Here is a 27,157-nt window from a genome sequence, read left to right on the forward strand (position 1 = left end):
GCTGCTTCCAACTAGCTATCTATTTTACATTTGGTAGTGTATATATGTCCATGATGCTCTCTCACTTCATCCCAGCTTCCCCTTCCCCATCCTCATGTCCTCAAGTCTATTCTCTATGTCTGTGTCTTTATTCCTGTCCTGCCCCTAGGTTCTTCAGAACCATTTTTTAAATTATATTCCATAAATATATGTTAACATACGGAATTTGTTTTTCTCTTTCTGACTTACTTCACTCTGTAGGACAGACTCTAAGTTCATCTACTTCACTACAAAAAACTCAATTTCATTTCTTTTAATAACTGAGCAATATTCCATTGTATATATGTGACACATCTTCTTTATCCATTCATCTGTCGATGGACACTTAGGTGGCTTCCATGTGCTGGCTATTGTAAATAGTGCTGCAATGAACACTGTGGTACATGACTCTTTTTGAATTATGGTTTTCTCACAGTATATGCCCAGTAGTGGGATTGCTAGTTCTATTTTTAGTTTTTTAAGGAACCTCCATACTGTTCTCCATAGTGACTATATCAATTTACATTCCCACCAACAGGGCAAGAGAGTTCCCTTTTCTCCACACCCTCTCCAGCACTTATTGTTTGTAGATTTTTTGATGATGGCCATTATGACTGGTGTGAGATGATACCTCATTGTAGTTTTGATTTGCATTTCTCTAATGATTAGTGATGTTGAACGTTCTTTCATGTGTGGGTTGGCAATCTGTATATCTTCTTTGGAGAAATGTCTATTTAGGTCTTCATCCCATTTTGGGATTGGGTTTTTTGTTTTTTTAATATTGAGCTGCATGAGCTGCTTGTAAGTTTTGGAGATTAATCTTTTATCAGTTGCTTTGTTGGTAAATATTTTCTCCCATTCTGAGGGTTGTCTTTTCACCCTGTTTATGGTTTCCTTTGTTGTGCAAAAGATTTTAAGTTTCATTAAGTCCCATTTGTTTATTTTTGTTTTTATTTCCATTTCTCTAGGAGCTGGGTCAAAAAGGATCTTGCTGTGATTTGTCATAGAGTGTTCTGCCTATGTTTCCTCTAAGAGTTTTATAATGTCTGGCCTTACATTTAGGTCTTTAATGCATTTTGAGTTTATTTCTGTGTATGGTGTTAGGGAGTGTTCAAATATCATTCTTTTACATGTAGCTGTCCAGTTTTCCCAGCACCACTTATTGAAGAGGCTATCTTTTCTCTACTGTTTATTCTTGCCTCCATTATCAAAAATAAGGTGACCATATGTGCATGGGTTTATCTCTGGGCTCTCTATCCTGTTCCATTGATCTATATTTCTGTTTTTGTGCCAGTTCCATGCTGTCTTGATTACTGTAGCTTTGTAGTATAGTCTGAAGTCACGGAGCCTGATTCCTCCAGCTCCGTTTTTCTTTCTCAAGATTGCTTTGGCTATTCAGAACCTTTTGTGTTTCCATACAAATTGTGAAACATTTTGTTCTAGTTCTGTGAAAAATGCCATTGGTAGTTTGATAGGGATTGCATTGAATCTGTAGATTGCTTTGGGTAGTATAGTCATTTTCAAAGTGCTGATTCTTCCAATCTAAGAACATGGTATATCTCTCCATCTGTTTGTATCATCTTTAATTTCTTTCATCAGTGTCTTATAGTTTTCTGCATACAGGTCTTAGGTCTCCTTAGGTAGATTTATTCCTGGGTATTTTATTCTTTTTTTTGCAAGGGTAAATGGGAGTGTTTCCTTAATTTCCATTTCAGATTTTTCATCATTAGTGTATAGGAATGCAAGAGATTTCTGTGCATTAATTTTGCATCTTGCTACTTTACCAAATTCATTGATTAGCTCTAATAGTTTTCTGTTAGCATCTTGAGGATTCTCTATTTATAGTATCATGACATCTGCAAACAGTGACAGTTTTACTTCTTCTTTTCTGATTTGGATTCCTTTTATTTCTTTTTTTTTCTCTGATTGCTATGGCTAAAACTTCCCAAACTCTGTTGAATAATAATGGTGAGAGTGGGCAACATTGTTTTGTTCTTGATCTTAGTGGAAATGGTTTCAGGTTTTCACCATTGACAATGATGTTGGCTGTGGGTTTGTCATATATGGCCTTTATTATGTTGAGTCAAGTTCCCTCTTTGCCTACTTTCTATCATAAATGGGCGTAGAATTTTGTCAAAAGCTTTTTCTACATCTATTCAGATTATCATAAGGATCTTATCCTTCAGTTACTTAATATGGTGTATCACATTGATTGATTTGCATATATTGAAGAATCCTTTCATTCCTGGGGTAAACCCCACTTGATCATGGTGTATGATCCTTTTAATGTCTGCTGGATTCTGTTTTCTAGTATTTTGTTGAGGATTTTTGCATCCATATTCATCAGTGATATTGGCCTGTAGTTTTCTTTTTTTGTGACATCTTTGTCTGGCTTTGGTATCAGGATGATGGTAGCCTCATAGAATGAGTTTGGGAGTTTTCCTCCCTCTGCAATATTTTGGAAGAGTTTGAGGAGGATAGGTGTTAGCTCTTCTCTAAATGTTTGATAGAATTTGCCTGTGAATCCAACTGGTCCTGGCTTTGGTTTGTTGGATGATTTTTAATCACAGTTTCAATTTCAGTGCTTGTGATTGGTTTGTTCATATTTTCTATTTCTTCCTTGTTCAGTCTCTCAAGTTGTGCATTTCTAAGAATTTGTCCATTTCTTCCAGGTTGTCCATTTTATTCGCAATAGTTGCTTGTAGTAATCTTTTCTGATCCTTTGTATTTCTGCAGTGTCAGATGTTACGTCTCCTTTTTCATTTCTAAATCTGTTGCTTTGAGTCTTCTCCCTTTTTTTCTTGATGAATCTGGCTAATGGTTTATCAATTTTGTTTATCTTCTCAAAGAACCAGCTTTTAGTTTTTATTGACCTTTGCTATTGTTTCCTTCATTCCATTGTCATTTATTTCTGATCTGTTCTTTATGACTTCTTTCCTTCTGCTAAGTTCGGGGTTTTTTTGACCTTCTTTCTCTAATTGCTTTAGGTGTAAAGTTAGGTTGGTTATTTGAGATTTTTCTTGTTTCTTGAGGTAGCATTATATTGCTATAAACTTCCTTATTAGAACTGCTTTTGCCGTATCCAATAGGTTTTGGGTCATCATGTTTTCATTGGCATTTGTTTATTGGTAGTTTTTGATTTCCTCTTTGATTTCTTCAGTGATCTCTTGGTTATTTAGTAGCATATTGTTTAGCCTACATGTGTTTGTATTTTTTACATTTTTTTTCCTGTAATTGGTATCTAGTCTCATAGCATTGTGGTTGGAAAAGATACTTGATACGATTTCAATTTTCTTAAATTTACCAAGGCTTGATTTGTGACCCAAGATATGATCAATCCTGGAGAATGTTCCATGAGCACTTGAGAAGAAAGTGTATTCTCTTGTTTTTGGATGGAGTGTCCTTTAAATATCAATTAAGTCCATCTTGTTTAATGTATCATTTAAAGCTTGTGTTTCCTTATTTATTTTCATTTTGGATGGTCTGTCCATTGGTGAAAGTGGGGTGCTAAAGTCCCCTACTATGATTATGTTACTGTCGATTTCCCCTTTTATGGCTGTTAGCATTTGCCTTATGTATTGAGGTGTTCCTTTGTTGGGTGCATAAATATTTACAATTGTTATATATTCTTCTTGGATTGATCCCTTTACCATTACGTAGTGTCCTTCTTTGTCTCTTGTAATAGTCTTTAATTTAAATTCTATTTTTTCTGATATGAGAATTGCTACTCCAGCTTTCTTTTGATTTCCATTTGCATGGAATATCTTTTTGCATCCCCTCACTTTCAGTCTGTATGTGTCCCTAGGTCTGAAGTGGGTATCTTGTAGACAGCATATATACAGGTCTTGTTTTGTATCCATTCAGCCAGTCTATGTGTTTTGGTTGGAGCATTTAATCCATTTACATTTAAGATAACTATGAATATGTATGTTCCTATTACCATTTTCTTAATTGTTTTGGGTTTGTTATTGTAGATCTTTTCCTTCTCTTGTGTTTCCTGCCTAGAGAAGTTCCCTTAGCATTTGCTGTAAAGCTGGTTTGGTGTTGCTGAATTCTCTTAGCTTTTGTTTGTCTGTAAAGCTTTTAATTTCTCTGTTGAATCTGAATGAGATCCTTGCTTGGTAGAATAATCTTGGTTGTAGGGTTTTCCTTTTCATCACTTTAATTATGTCTTGCCACTCCCTTCTAGTTACAGAGCTTCTGCTGAAAAATCAGCTGTTAACGTTATGGGTATTCCCTTGTATGTTATTTGTTGCTTTTCCCTTGCAGCTTTTAATATTTTTCCTTTGTATTTAAAGTTTGATAGTTTGATTAATATGTGTCTTGGCATGTTTCTCCTTGGATCTATCCTGTGTAGGACTCTCTGCACTTCCTGGACTTGATTGACTATTTCCTTTCCCATATTCGGGAAATTTCCATCTATAATCTCTTCAAATATTTTATCAGTCCCTTTGTTTTTCTATTCTTCTTCTGGGACCCTATAATTCGAATGTTGGTTTGTATAATGTTTTCCCAGAGGTCTCTCTGACTGTCCTCAATTCTTTTCATTCTTTTTTCTTATTCTGCTCTGCTGTAGTTATTTCCACTCTTTTATCTTCCAGATCATTTATCTGTTCTGCCTCAGTTATTCTGCTATTGATTCCTTCTAGAGAATTTTTAGTTTCATTTATTGTGTTGTTCATCATTGTTTGTTTGCTCTTTAGTTCTTCTAGGTCCTTGTTAAACGTTTCTTGTATTTTCTCCATTCTATTTCCACGATTTTGGATTATGCTTGCTATTATAACTCTGAATTCTTTTTCAGGTAGACTGCTTATTTCCTCTTCATTTGTTTGGTCTGGTGGCTTGTTACCTTGCTCCTTCATCTGCTGCATATTTCTCTATCTTCTCATTTTGTTTAACTTACTGTGTTTGGGGTCTCTTTTTTGCGGGCTGCAGGTCTGTAATTCCCTTTGGTTTTGTTGTCTCCCCCCAGTGGCTAAGGTTGGTTCAGTGGGTTGTGTAGGTTTCCTAGTGGAGGTGACTGGTGCCTGTGTTCTGGTGGATGAGGCTGGATCTTGTCTTTCTGGTGGGCAGGACCACATCCAGTGGTGTGTTTTTGGTTGACTGTGAACTTATTATGATTTTAGGCAGCCTCTCTGCTAATGGGTCAGGTTGTGTTCCTGTCTTGCTAGTTGTTTGACATGGGGTGTCCAGCACTGGAACTTGCTGGTCATTGATTGGAGTTGTGTCTTAGTCTTGAGATAGACATCTCTGGGAGATCTCTCACCAGTTGATATTATATGGGCCTGGGAGGTCTCTGGTGGTCCAATGTCCTGAAGTTGGCTCTCCCATCTCTGAGGCTCAGGCCTGACACCCAGCTGGAGCACTAAGACTCTGTCAGCCACACTACTCAGAAGACAAGGGAGAAAAATAGAGATAAATAAAATAAAATAAAATTAAATTAAAAAGTTATAAATATAAAAACATATTATTAAATAAAAAAGTAATAAAAAAAAGACAAGAGTAACCAAACCAATAAAAAAATCCACCAGTGATAACAAGCACAAGAAACTAAACTAAGATAAACATATAAATCAGAAACTAGTCAGTTGCATACAGCAAACCCCAAGTCTACAGTTGCTCCCTTTCCACCACCTCAATTTTGGGTTGATTCGTTGTCTATTCAGGTATTCCACAGATGCAGGGTACATCAGGTTGATTGTGGAGATTTAACCTGCTGCCCCTGAGGCTACTGGGAGAGATTCCTCTTTCTCTTCTTTGTTCACACAGCTCCTGGTGTTCACCTTTGGATTTGTCCCTGCTTCTGCATGTAGGTCACCTGAGGGCATCTCTTCTTCGCTGAGACAGGACGGGGTTAAAGGAGCAGCTGATTCCAGGGCTCTGGCTCTCTCAGTCCAAGGGGAAGGAGGGCCATGGAATGTGGGGCGAGCCTGTGGTGGCAGAGGTTGGCCTGACGTTGCAACAGCCTGAGGCGCACCTTGTGTTCTCCCGAGAAAGTGTCCCTGGATCACGGGACCCTGGCAGTGGCGGGCTGCACAGGATCCTGGGAGGGGAGGTATGGATGCTTGCACACAAGCTTCTTGGTGGCTGCAGCAGTAGCCTTCGTGTCTCATGCCCATCTCTGGTGTCTGCACTGATAGCCATGGCTCGCGCCTATCTCTGGAGCTCATTTAGGTGGTGGTCTGAATCCCCTCTCCTTGTGCACCCTGAGACAATATTCTCTTGCCTCTTAGGCAGTTCCAGACTTTTTCCTGGACTCCCTCCCGTCTAGCTGTGGTGCACTAGCCCCCTTCAGGCTGTGTTCATGAAGCCAACCCCAGTTTTCTCCCTGGTTCTGACCTCTGAAGCTGTAGCTTCATCTCCCAGCTCCTACCCGCCCTGGTGGGTGAGCAGACAAGCCTCTCAGGCTGGTGAGTACTGGTCAGAACCAATCCTCTGTGCGGGAATCTTTCCACTTTGCCCTCTGCACCACTGTAGCTGTGCTCTCCTCCGTGGCTCCAAAGCTTCCTCCCCGCCACCCACCCCCCATCTCTGCCAGTGAAAGGGATTCCTAGTGTGTGGAAACTTTTCATCCTTCACATCTCCCTCCCAGAGGTGCAGGTCCAGTCCTTATTCTTTTGTCTCTGTTTTTTTCTTTTTTCTTTTGCTCTACCCAGGTACGTGGGGAGTTTCTTGCCTTTTGGGATGTCTGAGGTCTTTTGCCAGCATTAAGTAGGTGTTTTGTAGGAGTTGTTCCACATGTAGATGTAATTTTGATGTATTTGTGGGGACCAGGGTGATCTCCATGTCTTACTCCTCTGCCATCTTTCAAGTAATTTTTGATTACTTTTAGCCCTACATTTTTTCTAATTGAATTAAATTAAAAACGTGTTTTTCCATGTTATTTTGGAGCTAAGTGTCATACCAAAGTGCAATGTGAAACTATTAAAGTTAAATATTTGGTAGAAAATAAATAAATTTGCTTAGACTAAATATCTAGGAAACCATTATAATTTTCCTTTTAACCAAGTATAAACGTGAATATTTTTATTTCTCTGTGTTCCACAGAATACACCTAGGATTATAATTGTGTAGAAGAAAGGGTTGGTAGATCTGGCATTCTACGTTTGACTGAACCCCTGTTTAAGTATGTGACTTCAGGATAATCCATGATTTCTTTATCCATTGTACAGTTCTGTTTGTAAGGAGAAGTAACTCATTTAACTCTGCTATTTGTAATTAAACTGTTTTGAGTGCGTTTGATCTTCAATATTTGATTTAATGGTTATAGATTTATTTAACAGCATGGAGAGTATAAATTCAGAATGCATGATGCAATTATTATAAATTAATTCCATCTTAGTTGACTTTTAAAAGCTGGAATTTAATGCACTTATATAAAAGGGGAACCCTAGTTAATATACAATAAAATTATATGAGAATTACTTAAACTTAGGCTATAAATGTAAATTACATTCTTATTAGCATATAAAACTTTCAGTATTACTGTTGTCAAGATATTTAGGCATAGCCATAAAGCATAGTTACTGCTAGAGCTAATTTTTTTAGAAAATAAAAATGGGATTATCTTTATTATGTTTTCTGGTGGCACTGAAAATGTATTTAATTAGCTTCTTAAAAAACAATTATGTGAAGTGGAGATTGAGATATGGTCATTATCAGCATTGCCTAAAATTTTATCTCACACACACATATAGCAATATACACATGTGCACATGTACAGATGTATGTAGCTAAAGAAACATATACACAAGAATTGATCAATATGTTAATATAAACATTTAAATAAACTCTGATACTTGATAATTACATAAATTAGTATCTATTTGAAAAGAAATACCCATATGAGGCCATTGAGATCACAAGGTTTTAAGAGTGCTGAAATTTACTAGCAAGATTCAATAACAAATTTTTAGCAGAAATTGAGGAATTGAACATAAATAGCTCATATAAAATTAAATAGACATTTAAAATTAAATACATAATCATTAATGCACTTAAACAAAGTATTCCATTTACTTACTTTTACAAATGAATCTATAGGCTTACTCAAGATATTTTCTTATTCATATTGAAAGTGAGACTATATTTTACTGATCAACTGAAGAGTGGAAAATTATCCAAATCTTTGTACAAGTTTAAAAAAGAAATACTGCCTTTATACTTATAACAAAATGTGCAGTCAAAATGCATTATGCTAAGTACTAATTTACATTTCAATTTTGTTTTCAAGTATTATTTTCATAGCTATAACTAATTCAACTGAAAGTAATGGAAATCAAGCAGCAGTCATCTGTTGAGCTATAGATTCCGTAGACCTATTTGGAAAAGAAAATGGAACAAATAAATCTATTACAGTAGAGAAAATGTGCAAATATAATTTAAAGGTGGAACAGTCTTGCACTTATTTGTAATGTGCAAGGCAAAATTTGTGAACCTCAGATATTTGTGATTACTCCTTATTTTTGTGAATAAAACTTTCCACACTTGTGCTTTTCTTACCTAATCTGTGTTCCCTTTTCTATTTTTCTCATTCTCCTGCCTCTTTGATATCCTAAGTTTGAGTCTCTCTATAGCCTTTCCTTTGACAATCATATCCACTCCTGCAAATTCTATCATAAGTGTTGTGAAAATGTTTTACTCGTCAGGGTTAAACTGAACCTGACTCTGAAAACAGTTACTCATAGAACCAGCAGGATTGTTTTTTGCAAGAGAAGACAAGATAGGCAAAACCTTGGCACAAGAACATTTACTTGGGATGTCATCACTAGCCCTGCCACAGTTAGACACTAGTGTAATGTAGTCAGTCTGATACTATCTCAGACCCTCTGCCTTTGGCACATTCTCTCAAGATGTTAAGTATCATTCAGGAGCATTCAGTTGGCCATGCTTGGGTCACATGGCCACGCTCCAGCTCTCTAGGATGGGTAAAAGAAAGGTCTTCATTCTCTCAAGATAGGTGGTGTCACGTAGCCTCCTAATTTTCTATCTACTTGTTACTTGTTTCCCCCTGGACTTCCTAATTAACTTTGAAATTCATCATCTTATATAGTTAACAAATTTCCCAATGATTTTGTTTTCTTCTGACATCTTGATCTTCACTCAGACCTGAGTTTACATGTTGACAAGGAGTCAAGAAGAATGCACTGTCCTGGCCAGAGAGAGATCAGAAGCGTGGGAGAGCTCCTACCATGGGCTGTGCTCTCATGGGAGAAGCACCACTCTATTCATGGAAATAGTTTTATGCAAATTCGTGGGGGGAAGGATTCAGTGTAAGGTATGTTAAAAGTCATCATAATTCTTTCTCTTAAGAATGTTCTTTCTAAAGCACAACAGCAATCACACTACTTTCTGTTTTAAGAACTTAATTGTTCATCTGTTACCACTGTAGAACAAAATTATAGTCTTTCTCATTGGATTGAAAGTCCCACAAGATTTACCTTTCACTGACCATTACAATTTCACTTCTTGCTAATCAAAATTCTTCATCTTTAAGCATACCAAAAATTTACATGGATCACAACATTCACTGAATTGATACCGTTCTTCACAACGTGCCCTCCAACTATATAGTTATCTCAATTGTTCTTATAAATATCCTATAATATTCATGAAGATTTAAAGCCTTTCTTGGTTGCCTTGACCTGAGGAATTGTCTTCAGAGATATCTATTAGTGATCCATTAACTGTCCGTTATTTATTATCCATTTAGCACTCACCCATTTGTTTTAAGGGCAGTGAAAATATTTTCTTCTTATTTTCTGCTCAGTTTATCATACATAGAGTAGATGCTACAATTTTATGTTTCAAAATTCAACAGTAAATAAATACTTTTCTTGCTGTGTAAGATACTAATTTATCATTTCAATTTTCATAGAATATAAGTTTAAAATATAAAAGTGAGTTGTTTAATGAAGAATGGCAAAATATTTTGATAAAGAAAAGAAAAACAGTATGTCAATGACAGTTTTACCAATTTATACATTTTCTTGGGTAGAGAACAGAACAGCTCACATATAGCTAATACGTTTTTAATTCAGTTATGTACTCTTTAATGAATTTTTATATTGCTTATCATAAAAATGTCTACTTGGTTATTTTATAATTAAAATTAAATTGAATTCCCTAATGGGTTTTAGATTCATAAGTATCTTATAGTAAAACTATATCAAAGTATTTCTATAAAAGTATAAGTAGAAAAAAACATAATATGTAGGGATATTTGGGTCAGTCTTACTCAGATTTCTTTTTTTCCTTTAAGTAGAATCAAAGTCACAGTACTAGGAGTTATATATCTATTGTTTTTTCAAGGTGTCTCTATTTTTCAGAAACATTACAAAAATAACAAAACCATGCACAAGTATAATAATTGAGAGTACATCATAAGTGTTTTATTATTATTTTTGATAGAGCTATTTCACACATCATTTTGGAATGATTTAAACACGAAAAGCCTTTGTATTCTAAAAATTTATTGACCTGTAAATCTAGAGTGTCTGCACTCTTGCTTCCATTTTTGTTGTTTTTCCTGGACAAATCCCAATGCCTGTCCTTGCTGCCTTCTCTTTCAATCTTTTTACACTCTTTAAACCACTTCTATATATTTGCTCCATCTATTATGACCTATCATATCTTTAAAACCTCTCTTTGCCTTTTTTCTTCTCATTTACCTGAAGTATCTCAGATCAGTTAACATATCAGTCATCAGCCTGCCTCTCACTGAAGCCACTGATCTTCTCATTTCCTTTCCAGGCCTTCCTCTTCCCCCCTGAACCTCGACACAGGGCAGCCTCCCCGAGAGGATCGGCATAGGCAACTTTCTCTGACAACATCACCGTCTTCATTCTCAAAATCAGTGACCTTCCTCAGCCACATTTCCTTTAATCTCGCTACAGTGTTTACTGCCCTTCTTCTCCCCTGCTTCTTAAATGCGTTGCCTACTCTGGCTGTTACTTTCCTTTCTAAATCCCCCTCCTATCTTTCTGAGCATTATTTGCTGGTGGCGTTTTGCATACAATACCCTCTGACAGAATAAAATATATTCTAACTCTTTAGAATTTCATTATAAATACAGGTCTTGGTTACAACCAGTAGAATTCAACGCTGGGTAATTTAGTAAATGCACACACATACTACATGTGCACACACATGTGTATGTATGCACACATGTATATGCATATATGTATGTATGTATAAATGTGTATATGTATAGACATACACCAAGGGGCTTTTATCAAAAAGATATTGAGGGAAAAAGCTGAAGAGATTTCAGAAAGGACACATTTCAGAAAGATCAACAGTAACAGAACTAATGATGGTGTTTAGGTGCTGCCACTCCCATGGGCATGTTCCAAATATTCCTTGGTTTATATGTCTTTTAGCTGAAGATGCAAACTTTAGGAAGCTAGCATCTGATTTGCATAGATGGGGTCAAGAAAGGTGATACAGCTTAACACTACCGAAAATTTAGTGTATAAGTGCTAAGTGCCAAAAACAAAATTCAGATGTTATTAGAGAATAAGGAGCAGTAGACACAGGGAAGGCAGAAACAGCAGATATCCACTGTGTATGCCTTTCTTTGTCCTCTCAGAAAGCTCCCTGGCTCTGAGGGAGCTGGCAGAGAGAGGGAGGCCAGGGCAGCTGACTGGTGCAGTGTTTATGTCCTGCACGTCCAGAACCCAGTCTTGTATATCCTTCCAGCTCTAATCAGTGACACACCATCTATTTGCCTAAAAAGAGGAAACGATAGTGATAGTCTGATTTTGGAACTCAATTATGTATCACACTAAATACATTGAACTAAAGCATGAAGAAATAATATATCTCCAGAGCCCTTTTAATTGAGTACTACTCTTTGTCTTAAATCATCCTGAGATGGTGAGACACATTCCTAGATCAAAAAGGAGGAAGTAAACAAATAATGTTTTTGTTATAAGGACTCCTCCATTCGGATCAGATGTTCAGCTTTTTGATAAGTATGTATGTGCATATAGTTGTAGTGACTTCCTCTTCTGTTTCTTGGAATCTTGAGTTTCAGCTACATTATGATCTTAACTGGACAAAACAAACAGTTTTACATAAATAACTACTGTTGCTTTGCAGAGATGATTTTTTTTATTTGTACAGGATTCTTTTTGCCTACTATATAACATAGTGCAGACCTTTAAAATCAACCATTAATATCCCTTGTCATTGCTACTAGTAATTAGAAAAAGGCTTAGCAGGAGAGAAGAAAGAAGACGAAGCAGATATGGCAGAAGCACCAGCTAAGGAGTGTGGGTTCTGGATGTCCTGGACACTCAGGCTTCCCTGAGCGGGCAGTCAAGTGGTGCCTGGGGTGCATGGTCTCCCCTTGCTCAGTGGGTTCTGACTCTGGCATATTTTAGAACTAATCATTAATGCTTTCTTTCCATTGACCCATATGGGAAAGAGATGTAGATTCACAAATTGAGACCAAAGCAAAATTGAAGATCAGATGAATTTCCCCTCTGATATAACTAAGCATCTGACCTATATTTTGGTATTTTGCAAGTAAATACTTAAAATTTCAATATGAATTTTGATTTTATAACATAATAAAATATAAAACATTTACTTTTGGTGCAGTGCACTAATAATCACCTTTGTAATCCAATTTTTCACAGAAGGGTTTTTGACTTTATTAAATAGTTGTTTTTTAAATGAAGTCTGTCTCTTTCAGTATTGTATAATCTTTTCAGGTATATCTTTCTTTTTTATTGGAGTATAATTGCTTTACGTGTTGTGTTAGTCTCTGCTGTACAATGAAGTGAAGCAGCTATATGTATACATATATCCCCTCCCTCTTGGACCTCCCTTCCCACCCAGTCCCACCCATCCAGGTCATCACAGAGCACCGAGTTGAGCTCCCTGTGGTATACAGCAGGTTCCCACTAGCTATCTATTTTATACACGGTAGTGTATTTATGTCAAACCTAATCTCCCATTCTGTCCCACCCTCCCCTTGCCCTGCCCCATATTCACACGTCCGTTCTCTACGTCTGCATTTCTATTCCTGCTCAGCAAATAGGTTCAAATGTACCACTTTTGTAGATTACACGTATATACTTTAATATATGGTATTTATTTTTCTCTTTCTGACTTACTTCACCCTGTATGACAGACTCTAGGTCCAACCACAACTCTACAAATAACCCAATTTCATTTCTTTCTAAGGCTGGGCATTATTCCATTATATATATGTACCACATCTTCTTTATCCATTCGTCTCTTGATGGACATTTAGCTTGTTTCTGTGTCCTGGCTATTGTAAATAGTCCTTCAACGAACATCGGGCTGCATGTGTCTTTTTGAATTATGGTTTTCTCAGGGTATATGCCCAATAGTGGGATTGCTGGGTCATATGGTAGTTCTATTTTTAGTTTTTTAAGGAACCTCATTCCTGTTCCTCACAGTGACTGTATCAATCTACACTCCCACCAACAATGCAGGTGGGTTCCCTTTTCTCCGCACCCTCTCCAATGTTTATTGTTTGTAGATTTTTTGATGATGGCCATTCTGACCGTGTGAGGTGATACCTCATTGTAGTTTTTTTTTTTTTTTTTTTAAAGAAATTCACGTTCTTTTATTTATTTATTTATTTATGACTGTGTTGAGTCTTCGTTTCTGTGCGAGGGCTTTCTCTAGTTGCGGCAAGTGGGGACCACTCTTCATCGCGGTGCACGGGCCTCTCACCATCGCGGCCTCTCTTGTTGCGGAGCACAGGCTCCAGACGCGCAGGCTCAGTAATTGTGGCTCACGGGCCCTGTTGCTCCGTGGCATGTGGGATCTTCCCAGACCAGGGCTCGAACCCATGTCCCCTGCATTGGCAGGCAGACTCTCAACCACTGCGCCACCAGGGAAGCCCCTCATTGTAGTTTTGATTTGCATTTCTCTAATAATAAGTGATGTTGAGCAGTTTTTCATGTGCCTCTTGGCCATCTGTATGTCTTCTTTGGAGAATGTCTATTTAGGTCTCAAAATGGATTAAAGAAATAATGTAAGACCAAACACTATAAAACTCTTAGAGGAAAACATAGGAAAAACATTCTTTGAAATAAATGACAGCAAGATCTTTTATTATCCATCTCCTAGAGTAATGAAAATAAAAACAAAAATAAGCAAATGGGACCTAATTAAGCTTAAAATCTTTTGTACAGCAAAGGAAACCATAAACAAGACAAAAAGACAACCCTCAGAATGGGAGAAAATATTTGCAAATGAAGCAACAGACAAAGGATTAATATCCAAAATATACAAACAGCTCATGCAGCTCAATATCAAAAAAAAAAAAAAAAAAAAAAGAAATCAGAGAACCCAAACAGGTATATCTTTATCTTCTTAAGAAAAAATGAAATGAAAAGCATTCATAAATGAATTATGTTCTATAATTTTAAGAGTTTCATATATCATATCAAAAATAACAGAATTCAGATTGTGAAATGTAATATTAACATTTTCACTATGAATTTCACTCTTTCATGTTATGAATATCTCTTCAATGTACATGATATACATGATAACCTGAATTTTCATTAATATTTGATAAACTAACATAGTGTCTGAAAATTAGTCATGAACATTTTCATTGAAAAATATCTTGTTCATGAAATTGCATGTGGATTTTATATCATTGTATGATATTCTCCCCTCTGTGCTTTTTGTAGATGTAAATAATTTGAATGTATTTGTCTTTCCCATGTTTATTTCAAGCAGACTTCAAATTATCACTACCAGTATGCAAACATTTACTGCTAGACTAAATTTCCTACCCGGTAAATTTGAATATTAATTATAGAATTTAGGAGAACCAAATAATAAAGTGAAGGAGAAAAAAAATTGATTCTCAGTATTCATTGAAAACAGTAATGCCCTTATCAAAATTTGTGTGGTAGAAGGGAATTAGACACACCAGTCTTCATAAATTGACTTAGCTTTTGCCTATGTCATTGCAAAACTAGCACTAACAAAAAGTTTGCAATTATGTTTTTCTTTTCTTTTTTATTATGTGCAATTAGTAAAAATATCACATATGTATGTAATTGTTACCATTCTAGAGCAGAACAATAGCCATCTGTTCATGACTATTTTTTGTGATATAAAATTGCTCCTGAGAAGGACTCAGACTTCCTTGATATACATAGTTGCAAACTACCCTGTCGCCACAGAGAAATTATTTCACACCATATTATATTCATTCGTGTGCACCCTGTAGAATGGGAATTGATCATTATTTTAATGTAGCCATGATGACAGTCTATATTTTCTAATTTCATCAAATCCATTGGATAAAATCGAGGTTTGTTTCCATAGCAACCATGAGTGAAAGGAAGAACTACAGTACAGGTATATCCTGCACTTCAAAGAAGACGAAATTTCAAAAAGGGGGGGGGTATGTGAATTCTGGGATGAAGGGATTCTGATTTAATAGCCAACAAGAAGTGTCTATGAATCTTTGACCAAGGACTACACATTAAATAATTTACTACACTGTCAGGCAGACAAATCATGAAGAAGCAATAACTTCCAGGATAAAATTTGACTGTTCCAGGAAACACAGTGTGTTCAAATTTCCTACAAGGCTGAAAAACTTTTTTAAATCTAAAATTTGAGGATGATAGAATAACCATGACAGTTTAAAAAAAATCAGGCTAGGGTCTTGCCACTGCTCTGTAATTGTGAAACTGTAATTTTTATAATTTACAATTTCTGTAACTTAAAAAGAAAACTCATTTAAAACCAACATTCCTATTATTTTCAAGTTGCCAGAACAAAAATTTGCAACCTCTTTCCACAGGAGGGAGTAAAGATGAGTTATGAGAGACAGAAGAAATGATATCTTATTGATCCATTCTGAGAAGGTAACAAAGACCTGCCTAGAGAATAACCTAGAAAAAAGTTGTAAATTCTGGGAAAAAAGCAGGAGAATAGCAGCTGAGGTCACAGTGCTTAATCTAAAGATACTAGTAAGGAAATTAACTCTTTTTCCCTGAAGACCCAGTGGAGTCCCTCTAGTACTGATGAGAAGAGAGGCTTGGAGGAGAGCCAGGGTAGCAATTGAACAGCGACGCTTTGCATCACTGATCGCCTAAGCCTGAATGTGATGTAATGTAATCCACAGAAACAAACGCCCTTTGGGGTCCTTGATAACTTTTAACAGTATAAGAAAGTTCTGAGATCAACAGGATTGAAAGCCACTGGTCTGTGGTATTAAATCTTCTAAAAATACAGCAACAACTTGAGCCCAAGACTACAGAAAATGCATAAAGAGAGAAGACATCATGCCAGTCACATCATTTTGGGGCTTGAATGAAAATTAGAGCTTATTCGTCTATACAGAACTCATTTAAGGATGAGAAAACTGAGACCTAAGGCGTGAACAACTACCTAGAATTTTACATTGGAAAAAGCACCCACTGTTCTTGACTCTAAAGCAATGCTCTTTCAGTTATTCTACATTGCTTTATTTAAAATGTATATTTTTTATTTAGCTTTAAATGGGCAATATTACATTGTTTTAATCAATATGAGTGACTAAAGGCAAGAATTTTCTTGTTTATTTTTGTAACACTTCACAGTTTTCTCAGATATATGCTTCTTTCTTTCATTTACAAAAATATTTTAAAAAGCAAGATAGAACACATATTTTTTTGTTATACACCCAGTTTCATTAAGTTGCCACTAGTTGCACCTCTGTTAACATTATAACATATGGATGGACATTCAGAATGTTAGACACTCAAACTACTAGAGTAGTAGTAAGCATAATCCAACCAGTAGTAAGCATAATCTAACCAGTAGTAAGCATAATCTAACCATAATCTAATCATCAGTAAGGCTAGAAAAACACCAATCCTATTCAGGAATGGTTTCAAGTGTGAAAAGCCCTTCACATTCCTTTACCACTTTATGTAAAGATGAGTTCTTTCCTTCTGGCCTCTTTATTTGTGGTAGCAGCTCTTCATTATTTTTTTAAAAAAGCAAAACAAAACAAAGCAAGCTCATTGTTCTAGAAACCTGACCCCAATAAAATTCTGTAGATAATTGACCAGTAAATTTTTTTTTTTTAAATTTGGAGATAAAGGAAAAAATGAGGATCCCTTCCCTCCCTGAGTTTCTATGTATTTGTTGACCTCACTTGAGTCTCCACGTTTTAGAATTATTTAGTCCAACCCTTACCCAGTTGACTTTCATCTCTAAGAAACAAGATGTTTTCAATTTGAAAAAACAAAAACAAAAATACTATGATATAGACAGTCTCTCATTATGGTCTTCATATGGAAATCAAACTTCACTCCCCTCTCCAACTTCACCAGAAACTTCCTTGTATGATAGACAGTCTCTTTTACATTGTGTGTGTGCGTTTATGGGATGGATAATTTGAACAATTAGATAGACAGACTTTTTATGAAGGTTATTTTGAAGTATTGAAACTATTGCTTCTCACTGGTACACAATAGATCTATGAAGACTTCAGTTTCTCCTCTCATCAGTTTTTACTCAAATATTTCCCTTAAATAACATAATTTTCTATTATGTTTCTCATTTAAAACATCTTGTATAGGAAGATTCACGTCCAAATATTTTTTGGTAAGATAAGTCATCACTTTGTTTACCAGTACCAGCTTATCATTTAAAAAAGGTTTAATTTAATTGAACTTTCTGTAATACTACTTGAATTAGAGAACTTTAATAAAATTCTAAAGGTCTTTCATGTTCAAGAGAAAGAACCTAGTCTTAACGGGATTGCCTTCACAACTAATGTACTAGCTATGAATTCAGCCTTGAACTTTCTATATGAAGTGAGGTTGGGATCACAGGAGAAGAGGGGGCGCTTTTTTTTTAAATCTGAGTAAACTTTATTAAAGTTACTTTTCCAGAAAATATATTCAGTAAGTGTGGTAATGTAGCAACAAACTTGGGCTCAAACACCTTTGAAATTTTAAAAGTAATCTTCAATGATGTTGATCAGGAAATTCTTTCATTGGTAGGATTACTTCCCCAGTTTCCAGAATTGTATCACCTAGAAATATTCTTGGCTTCCTTTCAACGATGGCATATGGTTTTGTATTCACATGATATTTGAGGTACGTCTTATAGATCACGTTCTTCCAGGGGGCCCCGTCCTGCAAAAACTTATTCCAGAACTGCTTCATAGGACACACCCTCCGCCGGGGCAGCACCGGTTCACCAGCGGCTCAGCTCCTGATCCTTCAGCCGTCGCCTTTACAGCTCTCGCAGCTGCTGCGGCCACAGTTTCTCGTGGGGCGTACACCCCGTCGCTGCTGATACCAAGGCAGTAGGATACGGCGCGTCCCCGAGCTGGTGTCTTATCACACTAGCTCCCGCTCTGCAAAGCGACCTTGCAGGACACCAGGGAGCAGCGCGCCGTTATAGAGGGGGTGCTTTTATCGAAGCTGAACGTAATTTCCATGTTATGTCCAGGTTTCACAGGTTTATAAAAAAGGGGATATTTAAACACATAACAATAAAATTATAAAGTAGAGTAGAATCTGTGAAATAATGAACAAAGTTAAGCATTATATTCCTAACTCTATTTGCAGAAATTAAATGAATAGCTTCTTATTCATTGTGTCCAAATATTTTTGTATCTTTAGTATGCTTATTCCAATGGAGTCGGAAAGCAAACTGGGGTGAGGCAGGGGTACCATCTTGCTTCAATCTCCTACTCCAGTTTCAGCTCGTAGCCTAGGATACTTCTCTCCTTACAAGTTGGTGGAATACTTAAGGAATACTCTTTGCACAGCTTTCACTTCATTGTCCATACTGTTGCTTTTTCCTCCACATGGGTAGGTAAAATTGATCAGAATCTGGCATTCATTGGTATGAATTAGCTTTCATTCTGTATGGTACAGGTCAATGCTTACACATGTCATGCATGCACCCATCCATCCTTGTTTTTTCTCTTGGACATGACAATCTTCACATACAACAGCCCTTGTGCCCCTAGTCTCCAGGCAGGAGGACTTTCTGGGCAAGTTATACTCCCAGGCAGGCTGCATGGCAGGGATGAGATGAATTTGGGGGTGAGACACTATTTTACAGCTTCTCTACCTTCAACTTGAAGGTAAGTAGAATGCATTGAGCCTGGTTCTCATGAATTAAAGGTGGGAGGTCAGAGATATGGCTGTGATCTCTGATAATGCTATCTGGCTTTGTCTGGAAACCTAGCACTGTAAAAGAGCCTATACTTGGATGTCTTTTTTTCTATTGAGATTCCACTAGTGTTTAATAAAGACTGAAGGTAAGAGGAATATGTGATCGGACCCCTAATATCTAACCAAATTCGAGAGAAGACCAAGTTTAAAAATCAGTTAAAATTTAAATTACTATTAAGTGACATAGAAGTCTAATTTGTTCAGAGTAAAATGTGTCCATGGCATTTTAAAACATATCATAATCAGAAGTTATTTTGGTTTTGAAAATCTGACAGCATACAGTTTTCTCTTTGCCTAGAGTAACAGGAAAATAAACAATAGAACTAATATTTCCAATTTATATCTAGTGAACATTTTGATGTAAAGAATAGCATTATATGTGCATTGATTCTTGGTCTATTTTGACTTTAATGGAAAGAAAATAAGAATTTTCCTTTCCAATATGTAGTTGCTATTAAGGTTTCTTCAGTTAACTCATTTGTGTGCTAGAAAGCCTAATTATTGTGAGACTTGATACAAAGCAGTCAATATACTTGCTGTCCTGTGTGGTCTGAGCAGTATTAAATGGGTTTCTAGTAAATTACTGCTCATCAAACACAGACGTCATTGTGGGTCTGGCGTTTCAGAGCTTCCATATTGCCAATCTGGAAAAACAACACTAATTTTTTCATATAAGAGTTAAATAATGAACGGACAAGAGGAAGGCAAATATGATTTTAAAAACCATGAACTCAGTCTTTCCAGTTCAAATCAATTGTGAGGTGACGACATGTGTGTTTAGGGCTGTATTGCTAAATCACATGGATTTAGGAAGCTAATGTTTGATCCTGTGACTTTAAATATATACAAGATCCTGTCACCAAAACCATATCTTCCCTGTTAGATTTCAGCCTCATAAATACTTTGGGAATGAGGAGAAATAATTTTTAAAAAGTGGCAAATCCCCACTTAGGTTATCCTGAGACCAATTCAGTAATGAAATAAAATTATTAAAGTAATCAGGACATTGCCCACTTTGTTTTAAAACATCTTAAAAATAGAGGTTAGCTTCATGGTGACAGAAGACACTCCCCTCGTCTCTCCTTTTCCATCTACAACCAGTAGAATGGAAACAACTCTGCCCAACACACCAGGATGCTGAGGAGGCCACACATCTGTGCATCTGAAGGTGAGTGGACTGGAACGTAGAAGAGGCGGTGCCCGCTGGGCCTTGATCCTGGCCCCCTGGCCGCAGTGCCGGATCCCCAAACCCCAAAGACTTGCTATCAGAAGGGAAGAGGCACACGCGGCTCTGGCCTCCGGGACCCAGCGCTCATGGCCATGGGGACCTGGGCAGCAGCAGCAGGACCACAACCCTGGTCCCTCTTGCCAGGGTGGCGTCTGTGACTGTGGACCCCCATTGCGGTGGTGGTGCCGGAGAAGGAGACCCTGAACACAGCGGAGGCCCACGCTATTCCAGCGCACCCAGGGGTGATGCTGGAGACAGCAGTGTCACCAGGAGAAGCAAGACACCAGGAACCCTGGAGGCACAAGCAGTGATGATGAGGGCACCAGAGACACCTCGGGCAGAGGCAATCGAGGGTGGAAAGTGCTGCTTCTCAGAACCAGAGGAAGTGCAGGGAAGAGAAACTGAAAACGTGTGCTACAGCGCCACCTACTGATACACCAAAGAAAGGCTTCTCATTACCAACCTGCTGAACTGCTTAAATCAAAGTTTAAAAAGCATTACCTAGCACCACAGCTAGCCGGGAGGGAGTCCGGGATAAAGTCTGCAGCTGCCGAAGAGGCAAGAGACTTTTTCTTCCCTGTTTCCTGGTGCGCGAGGAGAGGGGATTCAGAGCGCTGCCTAAACGAACTTCAGAGACGGGCGCGAGCCGCAGCTAACAGCGCGGATCCCATAGCAACAGGGGCGCAGAGGGAAAAACGGAGAGACTCCCGCACAGAGGCTCGGCGCCGAACAGCGCTCACCAGCCCGAGAGGCTTGTCTGCTCCCCCGCCGGGGCGGGCGGGGCTGGGAGCGGAGGCTCGGGCTTCGGTCGGATCGCAGGGAGAGGACTGGGGTTGGCGGCAGGGAGAGGACTGGGGTTGGCGGCAGGGAGAGGACTGGGGTTGGCGGCGTGAACACAGCCTGAAGGGGTTGGCGCACCACAGCTGGCTGGGAGGGAGACCGGGAAAAAGTCTGCAGCTGCCGAAGAGGCAAGAGACTTTTTCTTGCCTCTTTGTTTCGCGGCGCGCAAGGAGAGGGGATTCAGAGCGCCGCCTAAACGAACTCCAGAAACTGGCGCGAGCCGCGGCTATCAGCGCGGACCCCAGAGACGGGCGTGAGACGCTGGGGCTGCTGCTGCCGCCTCCAAGAAGCCTGTGTGCGAGCACAGGTCACTCTCCACACCGCCCCTCCCGGGAGCCCGTGCAGCCCGCCACTGCCAGGGTCCCGTGATCCAGGGACAACATCCCCCGGGAGAACGCACTGCGCACCTCAGGCTGCTGCAACGTCACGACGCCTCTGACGCCGCAGGCTCGCCCCGCCTCCTCTGTACCCCTCCCTCCCCGCGGCCTGGGTGAGCCAGAGTCCCCGAAGCAGCTGCTCCTTTAACCCCGTCCTGTCTGGGCGGGGAACAGACGCCCTCAGGCGACCTACACGCAGAGGCGGGTCCAAATCCAAAGCTGATCCCCAGGAGCTGTGCGAACAGAGAAGAGGAGGGGAAATCTGTCCCAGCAGCCTCAGAAGAAGCGGATTAAAACTCCACAAACAACTTGATGTGCCTGCATCTGTTGAATACCTGAATAGACAACGAATCATCCCAAATTCAGGAGGTGGACTTTGGGAGCAGGATATATTAATTTTTCCCCTTTTCCTTTTTTTTTTGTGAGTGTATATGTATATGCTTCTGGGGGAGATTTTGTCTGTATAGCTTTGCTTTACAATAGCTTTATTTTACTTCACTATATTATAGCTTCTTTCTTTCTTTTCTTTCTTTCTTTCTTTCTTTCTTTCTTTCTTTCCTTCCTTCCTTCCTTCCTTTCTTTCTATTTTTTCTCCCTTTTACTCTGAGCCGTGTGGACAAAAGGCTCTTGGTGCTTCAGCCAGGCATCAGGGCCGTACCTCGGAGGTGGGAGAGCCAACTTCAGGACACTGGTCCACAAGAGACCTCCCAGCTCCACGTAATACCAAACGGCAAAAATCTCTCAGAGATCTCCATCTCAACATCAAGACCCAGCATCACTCAATGACCAGCAAGCTACAGTGCTGAACACCCTATGCCAAACAACTAGCAAGACAGGAACACAGCCTCATCCATTAGCAGAGAGGCTGCCTAAAATCATAATAAGGCCACAGACACCCCAAAATACACCACCAGACGTGGACGTGCCCACCAGAAAGACAAGATCCAGGCTCATCCACCAGAGCTCAGGCACTAGTTCCCTCCACCAGGAAGCCTACACAACCCACTGAACCAACCTTAGCCACTGGGGACAGATACCAAAAACAACGGGAACTACAAACCTGCAACCTGTGATAAGGAGACCCCAAACACAGTAAGTTAAGCAAAATGAGACGACAGAAAAACACACAGCAGATGAAGGAGCAGGGTCAAAACACACTAGACTTAACAAATGAAGAGGAAATAGGTAGTCTACCTGAAAAAGAATTCAGAATAATGATAGTAAGGATGATCCAAAATCTTGGAAAGAGAATAGACAAAATGCAAGAAGCATTTAACAAGGACGTAGAAGAACTAAAGAGGAATCAAGCAATGATGAAAAACACAATAAATGAAATTAAAAATACTCTAGATGGGATCAATAGCAGAATAACTGAGGCAGAAGAAAGGATAAGTGACCTGGAAGATAAAATGGTGGAAATAACTACTGCAGAGCAGGATAAAGAAAAAAGAATGAAAAGAACTGAGGACAGTCTCAGAGACCTCTGGGACAGCATTAAACGCACCAACATTCGAATTATAGGGGTCCCAGAAGAAGAAGAGAAAAAGAAAGGGACTGAGAAAATATTTGAAGAGATTATAGTTGAAAACTTCCCTAATATGGGAAAGGAAATAGTTAATCAAGTCCTGGAAGCACAGAGAGTCCCATACAGGATAAACCCAAGGAGAAACACGCCAAGACACATATTAATCAAACTGTCAAAAATTAAATATAAGGAAAACATATTAAAGTCAGCAAGGGAAAAAAAACAAAAAACACACAAGGGAATCCCCATAAGGTTAACATCTGATCTTTCAGCAGAAACTCTGCAAGCCAGAAGGGAGTGGCAGGATATACTTAAAGTGATGAAGGAGAAAAACCTACAACCAAGATTACTCTACCCAGCAAGGATCTCATTCAAATGTGATGGAGAAATTAAAACCTTTACAGACAAGCAAAAGCTGAGAGAGTTCAGCACTACCAAACCAGCTTTACAACAAATGCTAAAGGAACTTCTCTAGGCAAGAAACACAAGAGAAGGAAAACACCTACAATAACAAACCCAAAACATTTAAGAAAATGGGAATAGGAACATACATATCGATAATTACCTTGAATGTAAATGGATTAAATGCTCCCACCAAAAGACACAGGCTGGCTGAATGGATACAAAAACAAGACCCATATATATGCTGTCTACAAGAGACCCACTTCAGACCTAGAGACACATACAGACTGAAAGTGAGGGGATGGAAAAAGATATTCCATGCAAATGGAAATCAAAAGAAAGCTGGAGTAGCAATTCTCATATCAGACAAAATAGACTTTAAAATAAAGACTATTACAAGAGACAAAGAAGGACACTATATAATGATCAAGGGATCGATCCAAGAGGAAGGTATAACAATTGTAAATATTTATGCACCCAACATAGGAGCACCTCAATACATAAGGCAAGTACTAACAGCCATAAAAGGGGAAATCGACAGCAACACAATCATAGTAGGGGACTTTAACACCCCACTTTCACCAATGGACAGATCATCCAAAATGAAAATAAATAAGGAAACACAAGCTTTAAATGATACATTAAACAAGATGGACTTAATTGATATTTATAGGACATTCCACCCAAAAACAACAGAATACACATTTTTCTCAAGTGCTCATGGAACATTCTCCAGGATAGATCATATCTTGGGTCACAAATCAAACCTTGGTAAATTTAAGAAAATTGAAATCGTATCAAGTATCTTTTCTGACCACAACGCTATGAGACTAGATATCAATTACAGGAAAAGATCTGTAAAAAATACAAACACATGGAGGCTACACAATACATTACTTAATAATGAAGTGATTACTGAAGAAATCAAAGGGGAAATCAAAAAATACCTAGAAATAAATGACAATGGAGATACCACGACCCAAAACCTATGGGACACAGCAAAAGCAGTGCTAAGAGGGAAGTTTATAGCAATACAAGCCTACCTCAAGAAACAGGAAACATCTCGAATAAACAACCTAACCTTGCACCTAAAGCAATTAGAGAAAGAAGAACAGAAAAACCCCAAAGCCAGCAGAAGGAAAGAAATTATAAAGATCAGGTCAGAAATAAATGAAAAAGAAATGAAGGAAACAATAGCAAAAATCAATAAAACTAAAAGCTGGTTCTTTGAGAAGATAAACAAAATTGATAAACCATTAGCCAGACTCATCAAGAGAAAGAGGGAGAAGACTCAGATCAATAGAATTAGAAATGAAAAAGGAGAAATAACCACTGACACTGCAGAAATACAAAAGATCATGAGAGATTACTACAAGCAACTCTATGCCAATAAAATGGACAACCTGGAAGAAATGGACAGATTCTTAGAAATGCACAAACTGCTGAGACTGAACCAGGAAGAAATAGAAAATATGAACAGACCAATCACAAGCACTGAAATTGAAACTGTGATTAAAAACCTTCCAACAAACAAAAGCCCAGGACCAGATGGCTTCACAGGTGAATTCTATCAAACATTTAGAGAAGAGCTAACACCTATCCTTCTCAAACTCTTCCAAAATATTGCAGAGGGAGGAACACTCCCAAACTCATTCTACGAGGCCACCATCACCCTGATACCAAAACCAGACAAAGATGCCACAAAGAAAGAAAACTACAGGCCAATATCACTGATGAACATAGATGCAAAAATCCTCAACAAAATACTCGCAAACAGAATCCAACAGCACATTAAAAGGATCATACACCATGATCAAGTGGGGTTTATCCCAGGAATGCAAGGATTCTTCAATATACGCAAATCAATCAATGTGATACACCATATTAACAAATTGAAGGAGAAAAACCATATGATCATCTCAATAGATGCAGAGAAAGCTTTCGACAAAATTCAACACCCATTTATGATAAAAGCCCTGCAGAAAGTAGGCATAGAGGGAACTTTCCTCAACATAATAAAGGCCATATATGACAAACCCACAGCCAACATTGTCCTCAATGGTGAAAAACTGAAACCATTTCCACTAAGATCAAGAGCAAGACAAGGTTGCCCACTCTCACCACTATTATTCAACATAGTTTTGGAAGTGTTAGCCACAGCAATCAGAGAAGAAAAAGAAATAAAAGGAATCCAAATCGGAAAAGAAGAAGTAAAGCTGTCACTATTTGCAGATGACATGATACTATACATAGAGAATCCTAAAGAGGCTACCAGAAAACTCCTAGAGCTAATCAATGAATTTGGTAAAGTAGCAGGATACAAAATTAATGCACAGAAATCGCTTGCATTTCTATACACTAATGACGAAAAATCTGAAAGTGAAATTAAGAAAACACTCCCGTTTACCATTGCAACAAAAAGAATAAGATATCTAGGAATAAACCTACCTAAGGAGACAAAAGACCTGTATGCAGAAAATTATAAGACACTGATGAAAGAAATTAAAGATGATACAAATAGATGGAGAGATATACCATGTTCCTGGATTGGAAGAATCAACATTGTGAAAATGACTCTACTACCCAAAGCAATCTACAGATTCAATGCAATCCCTATCAAACTACCACTGGCATTTTTCACAGAACTAGAACAAAAAATTTCACAATTTGTATGGAAACACAAAAGACCCCGAATAGCCAAAGCAATCTTGAGAACGAAAAATGGAGCTGGGGGAATCAGGCTCCCTGACTTCAGACTATACTACAAAGCTTCAGTAATCAAGACAGTTTGGTACTGGCACAAAAACAGAAATATAGATCAATGGAACAGGATAGTAGAAAGCCCAGAGATAAACCCACACACATATGGTCACCTTATCTTTGATAAAGGAGGCAAGCATATACAGTGGAGAAAAGACAGCCTCTTCAATAAGTGGTGCTGGGAAAATTGGACAGGTACATGTAAAAGTATGAAATTAGAACACTCCCTGACACCATGCACAAAAATAAACTCCAAATGGATTAAAGACCTAAGTGTAAGGCCAGACACTATCAAACTCTTAGAGGAAAACATAGGCAGAACACTCTATGACATACATCACAGCAAGATTCTTTTTGACCCAGCTCCCAGAGAAATGGAAATAAGAACACAAATAAACAAATGGGACCTAATGAAACTTAAAAGCTTTTGCACAGCAAAGGAAACCATAAACAAGACCAAAAGCCAACCCTTAGAATGGGAGAAAATATTTGCAAATGAAGCAACTGACAAAGGATTAATCTCCAAGATTTACAAGCAGCTCATGCAGCTCAATAACAAAAAAACGAACAGCCCAATCCAAAAATGGGCAGAAGACCTAAATAGACATTTCTCCAAAGAAGATATACAGATGGCCTACAGACACATGAAAGAATGCTCAACATCATTAATCATTAGAGAAATGCAAATCAAAACTACAATGAGATATCATCTCACACCGGTCAGAATGGCCATCATCAAAAAATCTACAAACAATAAATGCTGGAGAGGGTGTGGAGGAAAGGGAACCCTCTTGCACTGTTGGTGGGAATG

General features: G+C 38.2%; 1 protein-coding gene and 1 pseudogene across 1 annotated transcript in view; one reads left to right on the plus strand and one right to left on the minus strand.

Annotated features, from left to right (window-relative positions):
* Positions 1-27,157, plus strand: part of EYS (eyes shut homolog) — a 1,726,005-nt gene that overhangs the window by 912,504 nt on the left and 786,344 nt on the right. The window lies entirely within an intron of this gene.
* LOC132376386 (NADH dehydrogenase [ubiquinone] 1 beta subcomplex subunit 6-like) lies at positions 17,916-19,821 on the minus strand (annotated as a pseudogene).

The sequence above is a fragment of the Balaenoptera ricei genome, chromosome 12 (genome assembly GCF_028023285.1).
Source record: "Balaenoptera ricei isolate mBalRic1 chromosome 12, mBalRic1.hap2, whole genome shotgun sequence".
NCBI classification, from domain to species: domain Eukaryota; kingdom Metazoa; phylum Chordata; class Mammalia; order Artiodactyla; family Balaenopteridae; genus Balaenoptera; species Balaenoptera ricei.